We start from the raw sequence: 18,056 nt of genomic DNA on the forward strand, positions 1-18,056 counted from the left end.
GCAAGCCCTTGCCTCGCGTGGGAGCCAGCAGTGCGACAGCCAGCCCTGCCCCGTGGGATTTCCCACTGATGAACTCCACCACTGACATCTAAATTGGGAAAATCTTGAGTTTCACTGTGTGGTTTGCTGGAACTGGCCCTCGCAGAGCCCAGAGTTGCTGTATAACATTTCTCTGGCTCTTGAAATGTAACCCAGTGTTGTCCCGCAGCGTCCCGCGCTGGCTTGTGCAGCAGGTCCCTGTGCAGAGCTCAGAGGAACCCGGGGCAGGTGTCCCCGCTTTTGCTGGGGTGGGTGATCTTAGGGGGCTTTTCCAACCTTAAATGGCTCCACGATTCTGTGATCTGGCTCATTTGTTGCGCACACACCCAATCCTTCTGCGCCCGTGCCTGCAGGCGCAGGACTGACTGATGCCAAGAGCAGATCCCTCGCCTGTGTCGCTGCCCGAATCCCTCCCTCGTCAGTGCGGCTGGCACAGCGTGTGTAACCCGCTCGGTTCTGCTCTGGGTTTTGGCACTTCCCTCCCTGCTTTGAGGGAAACATTCTCCTGGGGTGAGACGCTGCAGGGGGGTCTGTGTTGTGTGAGCACGCTGACAAAGGCACCGCTGTGAGCAGCTCCCTCGCCCCGCAGCCACAGCGGTCAGGCAGATTTGGGACAGAAATGGCAACACGAAGCCCTCAAGTGCCCTGAAAAGCCACGGCGTCCCATGGGAGCTGGGTTGTCCTATCTCTCCTTCCCCACTCATGCCTTCACCTGAGGAGCCATTGCCAGCTGCCCACCGCTACCCAGCGCGGGGCTGCGTGGGAAGGAGCCCCTGTGTCCCCACCCTGAGTTATTTTACAAGTCCCTGGGCGTTTCTTTGCGCTGTGACCAGGCAAGCGCCCGGCACACTCACCTGCTCTGCGCTGCAAAGTCCTGCTTTGCATGTGGGTTCTGCCTGCTGTGTCCCTGTGGGCACCGCAGAGGTTGGAGGGACACGCCAGGTGTGACCAGCTCAGGTGGCACCTCTCTGCCCTGGGAAGCTTGGAGGGACGTGCCAGGTGTGACCAGCTCAGGTGGCACCTCTCTGCCCTGGGAAGCTTGGAGGGACACAGCAGGTGTGACCAACTCAGGTGGCACCTCTCTGCCCCGGGAGCACGGAGGAGCAATGGATCGCTTATTTCTGGACGTGTAAGGAAAAGTCCTGCAATTCAAGCAGGATTTGCAGCTGGATGCTGGAGGGGATGAGGGACCAATGGAGACCAGCAATGAAACATTGAAAGTTGTTTTTTTTCTAAGAAATACACAGCTAGTTCGTTGTGGGCTGGGTTGTTGGGGGTTTTTTGCCTTTAGATAAACACAGAAGAGGTAAAATTATCTCTTTTAAGTATTTCTTTTATAGCCTCTGTCTCCCTCACAGCTGTGTCATGCTCCCGGGAGAGGGACAGCATCTATCCCCGCTGGGGCACTCACGTGTGGAGGCTCATAGAGTCACAGAATAAATCATCAGGTTGGAAGAGCCCTCTGGGATCATCGAGTCCAACCATTGCCCTGACACCACCATGGCAACTAGACCAGGGCACTAAGTGCCATGGCCAGGCTTTTCTTAAACCCCTCCAGAGATGGTGACTCCACCACCTCCCTGGGCAGCCCCTTCCAATGGCTAATGACCCTTGCTGACAAGAAATGCTTCCTAATGGCCAACCTGAACCTCCCCTGGCCAAGCTTGAGGCTGTGTCCTCTTGTCCTATCGCTGGTTGCCTGGGAGAAGAGGCCGACTCCCACTGCGCTACAACCTCCCTTCAGGTAGTTGTAGACTGCACTAAGGTCACCTCTGAGCCTCCTCTTCTCCAGGCTAAACACCCCCAGAAGACCAAAGGAAGACCAAAAGGACCCGCAGAAATAATTCCCTTTCAAGAAGAGCCAAACTGGAAATAGGCAGCACCCTCGTGGATGGAAAACCACTTGGATTTGGCAGGTGTCATTCTGTTCACTAATTACCCTACACAAAAGTGAATTGTCTGTGTGAGACTCTAATTAATTACTACCCATCAGGAGCTTCTTATGCAAGAGCTGTCATCAGCAAAGCAGGGAAGGGCACGGAGAAACTCTCACTAGGAGATCTGAAAACCAGTCTTGATGGCTTAGGACATAATGCAGTGTCCTGCTGTTACGGAATGGATGGAAAAACAACTGATGGAGAGAGATGGAGGGAGATCCTGGGGGGTTTTAATGTGGCTGAAAAGTCGTGGATGGTGAGGTCTGTGGGCTGTGTGGAGCCTGGGTGCGATAAAGGTCACGGCAGTGCACGCCTCTCTGTTTCAGCTGTAATTAGAGTGTCTTGCCTTTCTAACCACCAGAAATGACAGCACCTCTCTGCATAGTCCCACATGGGTCCCTTCCGAATGCAAATGAAGCTCATTTCCTATCCCCGAAAATGACTTTTAAAACATCCATTTATGTCGTTAAACCTGAGCACAGCATTAAGGACAGACAACAAACCCCGAACTTTCTGGTGTGACTTTTAAAAGCTGCTTCTCAGCAAAGTCATTTCAATTTTGAAGCCAGCAGCTTGCCAGCTGTGTCACTTGGTGAGGATGAATGGATGTGATGGGAGAGACAAGGCACAGGCTCGCTGTCAATCCTCCCAAATCAAAGCTGGCGAGGCAGCGCTGGGAGACTTACACAGAGGTGGGCAGGAGACACGGTGCACGCTGGAACTTGTGCTGGGAAGAACCACTCGAGACTTATTTCAAGCTTCAAATGATGATTAAAGATGTGGGCCAGAAGAGCCTGGCACTGAAATAATTATTTAGTCTTCCACCTGCCTAATGTCAAAAGCGAGTTGCAGAGCCCTGATGCTGTTTTGCTAGAACAGCTTGCCAGCCCTCTGCTGTCAGTGGTGTGCTCATGAAAACACCAGCTGAAGGCTGTGCAGCTGCTGCTCCTAAGTGGGGACCAGGGGAGGGCCCTGCTGGGGTCTTGGGCCTGAGCCCCCTCTGCACTGTCCTGCACACCCCAGCAAAAGGGTCATTAGCCATGGGAAGGGGCTGCCCAGGGAGGTGGTGGAGTCCCCATCTCTGGAGGGGTTTAAGAAAAGCCTGGACATGGCACTTAGTGCCCTGGTCTAGTTGCCATGGTGGTGTCAGGGCAATGGTTGGACTCGATGAGCCCAGAGGGCTCTTCCAACCTCATTGATTCTGGGATTCTGTAATTTCCTCTGGCTCCAGCCAGGGGAGAGATGGCTAGAGGGAGCTTCCTTCCTACAGCTGTATCTAATGAGGGGTGTTTGCTGAGTTTCTTTTTGTTTCCAATCCATAGGATTTTGAAATGCACTCTGAAAATACAACCAACAGTTTATTGCATCTTGCCTTATAAGTGTGGGTCCCTTTTGCTCTTTTTCCAGTCAGTTGGTTATGAAAATAGCTGTTGACTTCGGAGCCCAGTCCTTATCACTCCACGATGACTAACATCCAATTTCCTATCTGGGGTTTTAATAGCTCGCTCTCTAAACCACTTGGAGCTATCTAGCTGAAGCAGCCGCTCCGACGTCGTTGCATTAGGAGGGTTAAAACTGCACCAGCTTTTACAGAGATCTAAATCCAGCATATCTGAAGATACATTTCAATGCAAGTGCTGCTTTGTGACACCTTCACGGTGCTGCCCAGAACCATTAAATGGTGACAGCGCCCGGAAACACGAGCCAGGCTCGTGTCAGTGTCTTGAGGCAGCAAGAAGGGCCAAATGCCAGCAAGAAACGAGCTCTTCACAGCAAAGGAAGGGAAAATTCTGCTTTGAGGATGATACAGAAGCACAGATTTTGCCCCACATTTCTAAGCTGACCACGCACCTTCAGCAGCCATTGCTCAAACCCTCCGTCCTGCTTACTCCATCCCCAGCAGACACAAACCAGCTGGCCCCATATTTAGCACTCCACTCTGCTACTGTTGAACCTAGGGGAAAAATACAAGGGGTCTTCAGAGAGCAAATATTTCCACTGCTGCCCTGTATGTTAGCAAAATTAATTATTAGAATTATTAATTATTAGAATTAAGTTCACTACATCCCCCTCAGCTCACAGCCTGCATCTTGTCTCGCCTGCCATTCAAGTGGTCAGAGATCTGGCTGACACTCATTGCTCTAAACAGCTGTTGTTTATTTGATCTTGTTTTCTTCTGACTTCTTTTTCCTGGATCAGTTATTGTCAGGCTAAAACATAGAAGGTTTTCTTGTTGTTTTAAAAATTTGCTCTGTTTTTTTGTAGGCAAAACGTGTGTGAAAGACGGTGGGACTTTTCTTGCCAATCTGAGATCTTTTTTCACACTCTCAAAAATCACAGGATTAGGGTCTAAAGTCTAAATGGCTGCTGCTGTGGTATGTTTTTAGAGAGCTGATGTTAATTAGCTAAGCTTGGTAAATTAATTGTTTTGTAAAACGTACCCTGACTGAATTAGACACGTGTTTTTGGACATGATTTTCTAAATCTAGTGAAAAACCTAGATGCAAACAAGAAAGCTAAATAAGACCTTATCTTTGTAAGCCTCCTTACATGGAGAAAAACCCTGTCCCTGTGCCTTTATCAGATTAACCCTACAGATGGTGTAGCTGTCTTCTTTAGCCAGGGTGTTACTGATAGACCAGGAGCACTTGTCCAGGCTTGCTCAGCGTGCTGACACGCACACACACGAGAAGAAGGCTGGGCTACGACTGCTGACACTGCTGTGCAAACACTGTGTGTCCACACAGTCCTTTGGAGGTGGGTTAGCAACGACTTCAGACGTTTGTGCACGAGATGTGGCTTACCTGGGCTGCAGTCTGGGTTTGTGTGTGTGCGTGCACACCCAGAGAATGGCAAGGAAACCTCGTGCTGCAGACCAACCTGGAGATGAGCTGCAGAAGTGAAGAAAACCACCTTGTAAAGAATGTCAGATGATAGCAATGGGTGCTGGCAGTCTGCATGCAGCACTGAGCAAGGCAGGGGACGCGGGTTACAGCAGACAGCTACAACTGTTCTGTGACCTGGAAGAGAAAAAGCAGAAGGTTGGCTCAGATCATCGAGCGGCTCTGATTGCTACGGGGAATGAAGTCATCAGTCAATAGGAACAACTGGAAAAAGGGATGAGCAGCACAGGAGCGCTAATAGCCAGCAAAGGGTCATGCTCATCCTGCTGCTCAATTTATCTCAGGAAAAACACTGCAACGTACAAATCTAATTGTAGCCCTTGACAGGCAGTTTGGAGCCGTCCGTTCTTCAGGGCTGATCAAAACACATCGAGAGCTGAAGGGAAGGAGTGTGACATGGTAGGGACCTGTCATCCAGACACCTTAAGGACTTCCAAGACAAAGTGTCACAGGCCAGTTTACAGACACTTGTCTAGACTCAGACTTGCAGATCAAGGCCGGAGAAGGGAGGCCAAAGTCTGTAGAGGGGCCCGGTTCGTTATGAGCAGCAGTGTGAGAGATGGGATGAGAATGCTGTAGCTGCCTCGTGCTTATGACAGAGAGTGACCCTGATGTGGCTCTTGTCATTTTTCCTGGTAGTAAAAGAGAGCAAATCGCTCTGCAAGGCACAGGCACGTGGGAGAAGTGGAGCGGAGGGCCCTGACCAGCCTCACCTGGAGCCTCCACCCACACCCCCTGCCCAGGGGCTCTATTTAAGCTCAGCCCTGGGCCTTCAGTCCTATCTGGGTTATGCTGGAGGAGCACTTTTCTGTAGTTTTGTTACTGCTGTACATGGCCAGGGACCCTCTGGACCCAGCCTGGGGGCTGACTTCACCTCATGCTTGTCTCATCACTATGGACCTGCTCAGCGATCACTGGGATGTGTTTCCTCCAGTTACCTTCACTGGACCTGCTCCAGCCAGAGCACCACTGCCCCTGGAACCTCGAGATGGAGGCTTGGAAGCTTGCCTGGAGGAATGGTGAGGTAGTGAGGTCCGTGTTAGAACAAAATGGGCATAAATCCCATAAAATGCAATAGCTGAAGGTTTTTTTTTTATATCACTTAAAATGATTTCTCCTAAGCAGCTGTATGGAAATGGTATGCAGAATAGATTGTTTGGATGAGCATATATCTGGTTTGGGTTGGTGATTTGCAAATATCCTGCCAGAAAAATTACTGCATGAACAGAATCATGGAATAATGGAGGTGGGAAGGGACCTCTAGAGATCAGCTAGTCCAATCCCCTGCTCAGAGCAGGGCCAGCTAAGGCAGGCTGCCCAGGACTGTGTCCAGGGGGGGTTTAGTAGTTTAACAAGCTGAAGGTATAATTGCAAAAGCATTATTTTACTCTCTGAATAATTGGTTGTGCAAGAATCATCACTTGGGATTTCCACAATTGATGTGGGAAGAAAAAGGCCCCTTGAGAGAACAGGTTGAAAAATCACTGAAATTTGTGGTTGTAACTGTCTGTTATGGATAAATTACCTTAAACCTGTGTTTCATAGTAGTGTTGAGCCTTTAATATTTGTTTCAAAGTAAACCTATTTTCCTTTTTCATGTAAAATATTAATGTTTAATTAAATTAAGTGGCTGAATTACTGCACTTTACAATACCCAACAGATGAAGAATGCTACCTTTGATGTCAGGACTTAATTTCTTGTATCTGTTACATGTATTACTCATGACCAGATCAGTTTATTAGATGGAACTTTAGTTGGTTCCTTCATAAAATACAAGGACCTCCCAGCCTTTGCTGTTATGTAAGACAAGAGCTGAAAAATATTGTTAGTGGCTATTTTTTCACAGAATTCATCAACATCCAGCCAACAGACCAGCCCTCCCTCCTACAGTTTTATAAACTGGGCTGGATGCATCAACACTCGGGTTTTAGGCTGCCAGCCAGTGAGTCCTCACTGTGAGGATTAGAATTATTCACCAGCAGGTTTCTCTGCAAGTGTCAGCTGTGACCCTGGCCACCACTCTCCACTTTGACCCTCTCAGGGATTTAGATATTCATAAAAGCCTCGGCTGAATGAATCAGCTGTGTCTGACAGTCTTGTCAACTGCTACTGGGTGGCTGAGGGGGAGGAAGAGGAGTGGGGTGCATGTACTGAGCCGTGTGTGCAGCCAAGGCTGTGGAGAAGCTACAGCACGCTAAGTGACAGAAGCTGCTTCCTTTCTCAATATTTTGCCTGAAAGAAGCAGTCTTGTCCTGTTATCCCTGCTAAAACCTGATCCCCTGGGGGCAGGGGTTAAGGTGGAACCTTTTGGGCCTGTTAACTGAAGGAGAAATCATCCATGGAATTATCCTCATTGGCTTTAGTCTGACAAAACCTTTCATGCCACCACTGCTTCCCATCTCCTGGCATCCTGACTGCTCCAAGCTACACCTGCATGCTGGCTTATAGATGAGAAACTCCTGTGGTTGCATACCATCCTCAGCTGTGCTCTAGGGCTGCACAGAAGCAGGCTGTGTTTAAAACCTACACTGTGTTTTAGAACATCTTAAAATCAATCAAATGAGCTTGAGTGGTTTAGTAAGGTGCTGCCCTTTTCATATGGGAAGCTAGTGGATCTCTTCTGGGGAAGATAGTTGGTGGTGGTGGGGCTGCCTGGATTGCTGTATTCATCTGTCTACATGCATGATTTGGGAACCAACAGCTATTCTCATCCATTTGTGAGAGTGAAAAGAAAATCTAATTAACAGCCTCCCAAATGAACTTTGGAAGGGATAGGAGGTGCATCCTTCACAGCACAGCTAACTCTTCCATGCATTTCTCACAAATAGGTTTCTAATAATACTACAAGGTAAGCAGGGACGGAGTGCCTGCCCTGCACCTTGCCCCTCTTTGCTCAGTCTGTCTTCTCTCAGCTCTTGAAAGCAAAAGCAACAATTCTTCTACTTCTGGTATTAAATGTGGAGGGTAAATTTCATTGCCTGCTCACAGGAGCCCAGACAGCATCTGTTATACCCCATTTAATTCCCCTCTGTTTAATATATATGAGCTGCTTCAGCTGCAGTGGAAGGACAGAGATGGGAGCACAAACATTCATTAATTCTGCCCAATGAATTAATTCATTGACCCTGAATACTGTAAGAGATATTTGCTTCCTGCCCCTATTTCCATACTGTCCTATTAATCTCCCACAAGTCTGCAGTCTCCCATCAGTTTTCACCTGAATTCCTTTCCCTGGTACCAAGACCTTTATAGGAGAGGAGGGAAGATGACAAAGCCATTTGGGTTTGATGAGCAGAGCACAGAGAGGAAAGAAGACCATTGTGGGGGGAGATACTGGCTGTTTTCTCTGCCAGCAGGCTGTTGGCCCTACCAAGAAATCTCCTCCTGATCCTCTCTGAAAAGAGGAATTTTGGAGGGGGGGGGGTGGGGAAACAAGCCAAGAACAAACCCAGAAAATTGTGGAAAATACCACAAAACAGGAACCATCTTCTCAGGGGAAGTTCTGGGGCTGCACTGTGTGTTGGGGGAGTGGTGGGGGCCGTAGGAAATATTTCTGGGGAATATTTCTGCCACAGTGCAACCCCAACTAGCTAACCAGCAAAGAAGAGATTGGGGAGGGAAGAAATTTCACCTCAGAGATGGAAAAATGTTCCTTTTTTTCTTTCGGCAGTGGATCAAGGGCTGCGTTCCCCTTTGCTTCCCCTTATTTTTAGCATTGCTAATATCGGCCGTTCTCATTCAAAACACATTTGCTTTTACTCTCTATTTTAATATGAAACATATCTTCTTTTTACTGTTTTGACAGTACCTCACTGAAGCCATTTATTCTTTCTGTACAAGCTCTCCTACCGCATTTATCACTGAAGTATCTGAGTGCATTAAGCAAAATGACTAACATCTGCCAGGTTATTATTTTCTCTGAGTCTCCATAGGAAAAAAAAATATGGATGCAATGGTGTCCTATTTTGGTAAGTGGGACTTTTCCCCTGTCCTCTTTTACATAGACATTGCTCTATTTTTTTTTATAGTAGAGAAAGCAAAGCCCAAGAAATGTACACTTCACATGGAGCAATAATTTCTCTTCTCCCGGGCAACTAGCCATAGGACAAGAGGACACAGCCTCAAGCTTGGCCAGGGGAGGTTCAGGTTGGACATCAGGAAGCATTTCTTCTCAGCAAGGGTCATTAGCCATTGGAAGGGGCTGCCCAGGGAGGTGGTGGAGTCACCATCTCTGGAGGGGTTTAAGAAAAGCCTGGACATGGCACTTAGTGCCCTGGTCTAGTTGCCATGGTGGTGTCAGGGCAATGGTTGGACTCGGTGATCCCAGAGGGCTCTTCCAACCTGGCTGATTCTGTGATTCTGTGAACGTTTTTTTTAATTAGTGACACATTAATGATATTTATTTCTTGTTTCATTCCATATCCTCAGATTTTATCCCGAGACCATTCTACTTTCTGGCCACAAAGCTGTACCATCCCTCCACTGACCGGCAGTCATGAAGGTGTCAGCAATGCTCTTCATCCTGCTATGCAGACTGTTGGCTACGGTGGGCTTGCAGTGTGGAGGATTAGGAAGGTGAGAACCCTGCACTTGATTTTGTTTTATGGGGAACTCGAGTAGAGTCCAGGATGGTTACTGGTGCTGCTGAGGTGTTCTGCAGTGTCCTGCATACTAGCTGGAGTTTCTGAAGTGTTGTGAGCTTCCCTTCCCAGCTGCATCACATCGCTGTACTTCAACTGAGAGGTGATGAAGGCATGAATAATTCCATTCAAGTCATACACCAGAATGGGACAGAAATGGTAAGAACTCACCCAGAGGTGATGAAAAGCATTACTTAGACTGGTGAGAGCTGAGTGTCAACAATGCATCCGAAAATACTCCTGAGTTACCACTCAACTGACCACTTGTACATCATCTCTACACCATTGGTACTCAAGTGTTTATTGCGAGATGTCTGTCCACTGACTGGTATGGGACCCTGTAGGTGATGGGTCCAGCAGTGGAGGAACACAGTCCCATTACTGAAATAGCTGTCCCCCTCCAGAAGGCATTCAAAGCCTCACTGTCTTATCCTGCCAGTTCCTGTATGGAAGGCAGTGGGATCCCAGGGTCAAAAGTTGAAGCATGAAGCGACTCTGGAGAATGGGAACAGATGCCTCCCTCCTACCTGCTGAGAGGAGGAGACAATTCATCACTGCCAGTAAAACCGCTTCATCTATGCCTTGGCCTAAATTTGTGCTGAGCTGTGAATATCAGCCTCAGAGAGATGCTCCTGGAGGTGGCCTTTGGGCAGCTTCTCTGTGGGCTCTCACAGGATTGGGGAGGTTTGGCCATGAACAGATGATCTGATGTGCCACAAGTGGGAGTCTTCAGGATTTGCCTGACTACTGTGTGTTGAGCAGATGTCTGTGGGGAATGACAAAGGCATTGATCATGCAGTGTTGGTCAGCATAAGTCACTTAACCTTTTCACAAGGCTGGCAGGATATCAGTCAGGTTTAGGGGTACCAAGTCCTTTAGGATGTTTAGAGCTTCTTGATAATGAAAAATTTGTGGTTTTGAATGGTATTTGGTAAACGTTAGTACAGCAGTGTAAGAACAGGAAACTTTGCAGCTTTCAGTATTCAGTTCTAGCGCAGATTAGATGTGCTCAGGGTCAGGGGAATATCTTAATGCCATGGACCACTTCTTGAAGTTGACTTGGCAGATTCAGCGGAGGAAGATAAGAATAATACAGCCTGTGATACTATCACAGCGTGAGCTCTAAGGAGCTGCTTAATTTCATCCTCCCTGTTATCAGCCTTTGCTACCAGTATTCAAGTTTCCAATGGGATGTCAGAAAGCCAGAGAGCTGTGAGGAGAGGGGGATCATTTGAGGCTGCTGCTGCAAGCTAACAGGAGCAGCAATGACCATGTCCTTCTCCCATCAGGATGAAGTCTGCTATTAGGCTTTGGAACTTTGTCAGTGTTTGAATCGTTGACTGAATCAGGATTACTGATCTTTCTTGTTGCCAGGGAGTTAGAAGATAGTATGTGCTGCCTGAAGGCTCTAGGGGACTAAGAGCAAGATTTTAATTTTCTTTGCCTTGTAGTCTGGAAGATAAGGGTTTCTTCTGGCCATTTGGGAATTTCATGTCCTGCTATAACTTAAATATTGTTGGTGCTTACAGTTAAATACGTCCTAAATACTCCATACCAAACAATCAAGGATTTGCCTGAGCCTAAACCACAGAAATCAAATCTAGAATCTAGGGAAGGGTTATTGAACCTGACCTCACTGTAGGGTCTCACCAAGTTGAACACCCTTGCACACTGGACTCTTGATCAGATTTCTTACACGTGACTCTCTGACCAAGGCAGCATACAGAGGGGGAGGGAGAAAAATCACCTTGCTTCTACTCACTGCTCCTGCATGCTATTGAAATGCTACGGATGTTTTTGCAGCCCAAATTTTGTAAAAGGTATTGGCATGTTTTGAGAGGCCAAGAAGAAAAATTGTGGAAAATGTTTGAAGAGTGAAGAAAATGCCCTGTATAATGAATTATGAAGAGTTTGATCTATTTGGCTTATCTAAAAGTGGATTAAGCAGTGACTTGATTAGCATGTAAAATACTGTAAGCTTTTGGGTTAGCAGGGGAGGGCATAAGAACCACAGTCTGAAAGCTGAAGTCGGACAAGTTCAAATGGGAGTGTTAAGTACGTACGTTATGGTTGTCAGTGAGCTGACAGTGGTGACTTCTCTGTCCTACCTTCTGGCCCAGGCTGGTGATGTTGGGAGAGAAGCTTAAGTCAAATACACAGTACTGAGCAGGAGGAAACTGGTGAAATGCAATGGCCTGTGAGGTACAGAAGGTCAGACTAGATCTGGTGCTGGTCTAGCTTGCCTCTTTTGGAGGCAGTTGGGACCTGTGTGCTTTATTTTCCCAAAAGCACATCCTTCACATGACAAAAATGAAGGTTTTCTCCACCTGAGGTGAGGCTGAGGGCAGGGAGAGCCTGTGTATTGGTACAGAGAAATGCTTTTCAGTTGCTTTAAAAATTCTGGCAGTACAGTGCCATGTATTCATGGAGGTTGCCTTTCTTCTGTACCCTTGTTTGCAATATGAAGTAATGAAGGAAATACAGTGTACACCCAAAATCATAATTTGAATTACAACTGTTGGCAATCTTACACTTTTTGTACTACATGTACAGAAATAAATTTGCCCTTATTTGGGGGGGAAGGGAAAAATTGAACTTGTGTTGATAATTAGTTTTATATTTTGTGTATGCTAAAAAGCAACTTCTATATATTACAGAAATCCATCAAGCAGTTAGCTTGCTCTTAGTTTTACCACGATGTAACTGAATAGCTATACAATTTTTTTTCCTCTTTATGATTATGTGTACAAAACTTCCATTCAATATTCTTCTGCACTGCATAAAGACTGGTTTATCAAGATCTGGTGTAGTCTGTACTGTGGGTCTGTGGGATACTAGGCTATGGGATGGTCGTTGAGCAAGAATTACAACAGTTCTGTTGTACAATTCTGTTCAGTTTTCAGAGGCTGTAGTCATTAATCCCTGGAAGAAACCAAGGGTCTGTGTGTCATCCACAAATAGCGAGTTTAACTCTTAATTCAAAAGGTTTTTATAATGAATACATTATATTTTTCTGATCTGGATTCTGAGGTTTTGGGAGTTGGAGCAGCTTCTATAAGCCTTTTAAATGCTGTTCCTCAACCGTGAAGACTAGAAACTTCTTCTTTTGATATATGTACCAAGTTCTTCACATCATTGCTCTGGAAACTTGGCCTTTGATGAAGACATCAAACACCCAGAAATCTTGCATTACTGTTGGGATCAAACAGAAGTTCATACCATAATGAAACCATATAAAATGAGTTATCCTTATCTTCCACATGATGGGTGTTTGGAGGTGGTGTGACCAGCCAGTGGCTTTAGCACACAGATGGGAGATGCTTTGCCATTGCACCTTTAATGTAAGCAGCTGCTCGTTTGCCAGGCTGTGCTGGTGTGGCTTTCACATGTGTACAGCTGTGCATACCTGCTGGGGGACTGGTGGTGCCTCTGCCAGGGCTGTGCTGGGGTGTCCTCTGCTCCATGCCAGGGGCTGAGGGTGATGTTTCCTAAGACAAGTCCTCACAGTGCCATGAGCTGCTTCCTCTCCTGCTCTGTCCCTATGGATGCAATGATATATTGGCTTTCTGCTTTATTCATAGAATCACAGACTGGTTTGGGTTGGAAGGGACCTCAAAGATCATCTAGTTCCAACCCCCTGTCATGGACAGGGACACCTTCCACCAGACCAGGTTGCTCCCAGCCCCATCCAACCTGGCCTTGAACACTGCCAGGGAGGGGGCAGCCACAGCTTCTCTGGGCAACCTGGGCCAGGGTCTCACCACCCTCACAGCAAAGAATTTCTTCCTAATATCTAATCTAAATCTCCCCTCTTTCAGTTTAAAACCATTCCCCCTTGTCCTGTCACTCCATGCCCTTGTAAAAAGTCCCTCTCCCGCTTTCCTGTAGCCCCTTCAGGCACTGGAAGGTGCTAGAAGGTCTCCCCGGAGCCTTCTCTTCTCCAGGCTGAACAGCCCCAGCTCTCTCAGCCTGTCTCCAGAGCAGAGGGGCTCCAGCCCTCTGAGCATCTCCGTGGCCTCCTCTGGACTCGCTCCAACAGCTCCGTGTCCTTCTCCTGTTGGGGCCCCAGAGCTGGACACAGCACTGCAGGGGGGGTCTCAGGAGAGCGGAGCAGGGGGGCAGAATCCCCTCCCTCGCCCTGCTGGTACCCGCGTTATTCCCGGGTGCCTCGCAGCTGACCTGCTCTCAGAGCCCACCTGTGCCCAGAACGCCTAGAGCGGCCCCGGGGGTGTCGGCGCGCCCCACCCGTGGCTGCCCGTTTCCGGAGGGCTGAGGTGGCCGGGGGGGACACACACACCCTCATGGCGGGCGCTGCTGGGCCCGGGCTCCCACCCCGGGCCGGGCCGAAGGCTCCGCAGGGCCCTCCCGGCACCGCTGCGGGTCTGCGCGGCCGCGGCTCCCGCGCGCCCCTCGCGCCGCCCCCGCTTGGCGGGCGGGAAGCGGGTGCTGAGGGGAGCCCGCCCCGCGCCCACGGGGCCGGCGCGCTCCCGCCCGGCAGCGCGGGGAGGGGACGGAGGGAGCGGAGCGGGGCGCAGCCGAGCCGAGCCGCCGGCGCAGCCCTGGCAGGTGGTGGCCCCGATAGCTCCGCCGCGCTTAAGCCGCCGCTCGCTGCTCGCTCCCCGCTGCCATTGCCGGCTCGGGAGAGCGGCGGAGCCATGGAGAGCTGAGGAGCGGCGGCGAGCGGGGCTGAGGGGGAACCTGCGCCGCCGCGGGGAGAGCGGCACAGCCACCGGAGACGCTGCCGGCGAAGGTAAGCGCTTCCCCGGCTCCCTGCCCGCCGCTCCGGGCCGGGCGGCAGCGGCGCTGGGCTGCAGCCTGCGCCTCCCCGCTTCCCCCGGCCGCCGCCCGGGGCCGGGTCCCTGCCAGCCCCCAGGCGCGGGGGCCACCGCTCGCCGGGGGCCGGTAGCCGCCCTGCTCCGGGGTCCCGGTGGGCGTCGGGGTCCCGGTGGGACCTGTGAGGTGCTGGGGGTGGGTCGGGGTGCGCGGCGTCCCCACCTGCGCGCAGGAGGTTTGATTGAGGAAAACATCTTAGTCACTTGCGGGTTGTTTTGGTGCTTTCAGTAAGTTTTGTCATATTGGATCACATGGCGTTAGGGACTGATAGTTTAGGGAAAAAAAAAGGGTTGTGGTTTTCCAACGAGGGAAGATGTGCTTTAATTGTTGTTTTTTTAATTATTTTCTTGCGTTTTTTCCAAATTTCTGTTGGAATTATTAATTTTATTTTGGACCTCTAACGGCTGTCGTGTCGCAGCGTTACGTTTAATTTAAACATGTGTCCAGGAGCCGTGTCCTCCCCGTGTGGTACCACCAGCCATGGGCTGGGGGATGCCGTGCTATGCATCCACCTCTGAACCGGGTCAGACACTGGCTGTGCCTCCAAAGTGATCTACAGCCTTGGGTCCCTGTAACTTCTTGTCGGGTCAGCCCTCCCGACGTGAATCTCGCTGTGACATTTTCTCTTGTAGGCTTTACAGCTATGCATCATGTTCGCTAACATGTGGTTTGAGTCAGTTTGTTTTTTCTGATTCTCCTTTTCTCAGTTTGGTGCCTGGTGGGAGTTGTGAGTTTCGAGAGGATCTGGAAGTTGAGTGTTTCCTCTGCGTAGCTCCGAGGCCACAGCTGCCTGCAAGCCCGTGGGGCACCGTGCAGGAGAGCAGAGAGGGGTGCTCCTTTCACCTCCTTGGGTGAAGGTTGAGGAGTGATAAATTGGCTCTGATGGGCAGCGAGTTATTTACTGTAGGTCTCTCGGGGTGGAATGTAGCCATGGAGGTAAGGAGTTGTTTTGTGTGGTGCTCGGTATCTGCTGCGGTAGAAAATATCCCAAGAGGTCACCTGTGCTGAAGAGAGAATTCCTGATAGATCTGTAAGTTATCTTAGAAGAATTTGTACAATGCTTTTTATTTTTTTCCTCTGAAATTCTGGTGTCCAGAGGAAGCAGCAGTGAATAAGCCCAATAATTGCATTTGCATATTTTAAATCCAATGAAACAGAGAACTTTTTATACCACTTTGAGGGAGATGCTCGTCTGCTGTGTCCCTGTCGGCTCCAGAGATGGTGGCCGGATTGTAAACAAATCTCTGATTTATAAATCATCTAGAATCTAAAGCTCTTTAGTACAAAGAGTGCTTTTCTAGTACATTATTGAGTATACTGCCTGCATATAGCAGATTATTCATAGTAATTATCTGTTTCTCTTGTCATCTAATCTATTTCAATACGTTTCTGTGTGCCTGCTCAGGTTCTCCAAGTACACCTATATCTTATTCCTATCTTTAGCCATCTTAGATTCCAGTAAACCATTTTTAAGGTAATGTTTAAACATGAAGCTGAAATAAAATCCACGATTCAGCCTTGTTGGCTGCTTCTTCCAAAAACATGTTGAAGTTGAATTTGCAACCAGCTGCAAAAAAATCAAGCGGAGTCTGCTCTGTGTCATGGACGTAAGTGGTAGACCAAACCCTGATCCCACGCTGTTGTGGTATTAGTAGGTAGGACCCTTTTCTCATTTTCTGGTAGTAAACAAAGTGCTACCTTCTGCAAACACAGCCTCTCCTCTTCCTAGCTAGGCTGCAAAAACTCTTCACTGATCTTTGTGCCTTTCTGGTTACTGCAGTTTCCTCCTTTGCAGCTACTTGTATACCACTATGTGCCTTTGTATATTTGATGAAAATCTCACTGTCCAAACCATTTTCCATACCATGGTGTGACCATGCTGAACATAATCGTTAGATCCTTCTGCTGCTTCCTCTCTTGCTGCTCTGAAGTACATGGAGGTGCCACAGAGAGTTGTGCTGCCTTGTTTGTCGTCTTTCCTCTCGCTTTTCTGGGCGCTCGCCAGCCCCTCCGTTTGTGTCCCAGACCTTCCTGTTCTTCCCCAGCCGCCTCTGTCCTTATTTCCCAGCTCTTCCCAACTCACATGGAGTCCTCTCCTTATTCAGCATTCAAATCCTTACTCAAGAGTCTGACTTATCTATCAGGAAGCTTATAACAGATTAGCTGACTAATCGTCTCTGTGAACAGTAGTCTTGTTTAAAAAGTCAGTACAATAAACTATCTTGAATTTCCATATTTGAAATGGATAGTCATGGATAGATTCGTAAAATCCTTCCTAAAACGGCAATTTTAAGTGCTGACACGTTGGGCCAGTTGGGATGATTTGTTTCACCCAAACAAGCCTGCCCTGGAGTGATCCAAGCGGTGCAAACTACAGTATAGATGTGCGTAGTTCTTGTGCGTTGAGAAAAATAGTGGCTAAATGGTGTGGAGAGATACCTTTGTTTGAATTAAATGCCTATTATACAGTAAATAAGGCGTGCAAATCTTCACACTAGTTCCATCAGGAAATGAAATTGTATAATTATGGCAGTAGGATAAATATAGCCTTAGCAGATGGAAAAAAAATATTAACAAGGCATAGAACAAATGACAACGTGAAAGAACTCCCCTGAACTTGAAGGCTATTACAAACCAATGTGTCTACATACATTAAATATTTCTTCTTAAGAAAAAGGATGTTAATCTGATGTTACTCCTCGTGCTCTGCTTTTTTTTTCCCACCCGTATTTCTCTCAGTTTCGAGAATTAAAATAATTTGTCAGCTTCACTTTCAGATTCTTGCTGCTGCAATGTTTTGGTTTCAGGCAATGCAGAGGAATGGTGGTTTAGCTGGTTTAGGCAAAACATTTTAGCTGAATTTCTTTAATTATGTAAATATTTTTCAGCTTTAAAAACTTGTTTTTACAAAAAAAAAAGGGCAAATTGGTGGTATCATGTTGCATGAAAGGCCTGGTTCTCTGTTCTGTGAGTGTAAAACGCTGTTGGTTCTGTATCTCAAATAATTTGAGTATGTCCCTTGTTCAGGTTAACATATTAGAGAGCGTATGATGATCGGTACAGAGAAAGTAAGTTAAGAACCTTTTTTTCCTGGTCATACAACGTAAGAACAAGTAGACATGCAGTGAAATTGAAAAATTCAAGGCTGTTAAATTTTTTTTATCATTAGATGTATAATTAGACTGAGGGACAATTTGCCAGAGCGTTCTCGAAGCACAGAACCTGGCTAGATGCAAAATAATTTCTGTAAGTCATAGAAGTATCTAGAAATATGAAAAACTTTGCAAATACTCAAAAGACAATTTGGGGGAGCTGTGGCAAAGATGTAAATGTTTATCCTTCATCGCTTCAGCCAGTTTCTGAGAAATAAGGCTTGGAGGAAACTTTCTAGGAGAACAGCTTATTCTGCGTCTGCCTACAGTGGAATTTCTTGCACTTTCTGTTGAAGCATCTGGCGTTACTGTCAGCGGTGAGAAAATAGATTAGTGGATGATGATGGATTAGATCTGTGGCTATTCAGATGCTTAAAAAGTGTAAATCTGTAAGTGCACGTGTGCACTCCGAGTTTGGCACTTTCTCAGGTTTGTGCACTTAACGATACACTTTGTTTATTTTATTAATAAGTCAGGGGAAGAAGATGCAGAAAATTCCCCTGTAGTTGTCTTTGCTTCTCCCTTTTCTTTCTGTCTGTGTGGGTTTTGCG

This window comes from Nyctibius grandis, chromosome 8, assembly GCF_013368605.1.
Source record: "Nyctibius grandis isolate bNycGra1 chromosome 8, bNycGra1.pri, whole genome shotgun sequence".
Classification (NCBI taxonomy): Eukaryota; Metazoa; Chordata; class Aves; order Nyctibiiformes; family Nyctibiidae; genus Nyctibius; species Nyctibius grandis.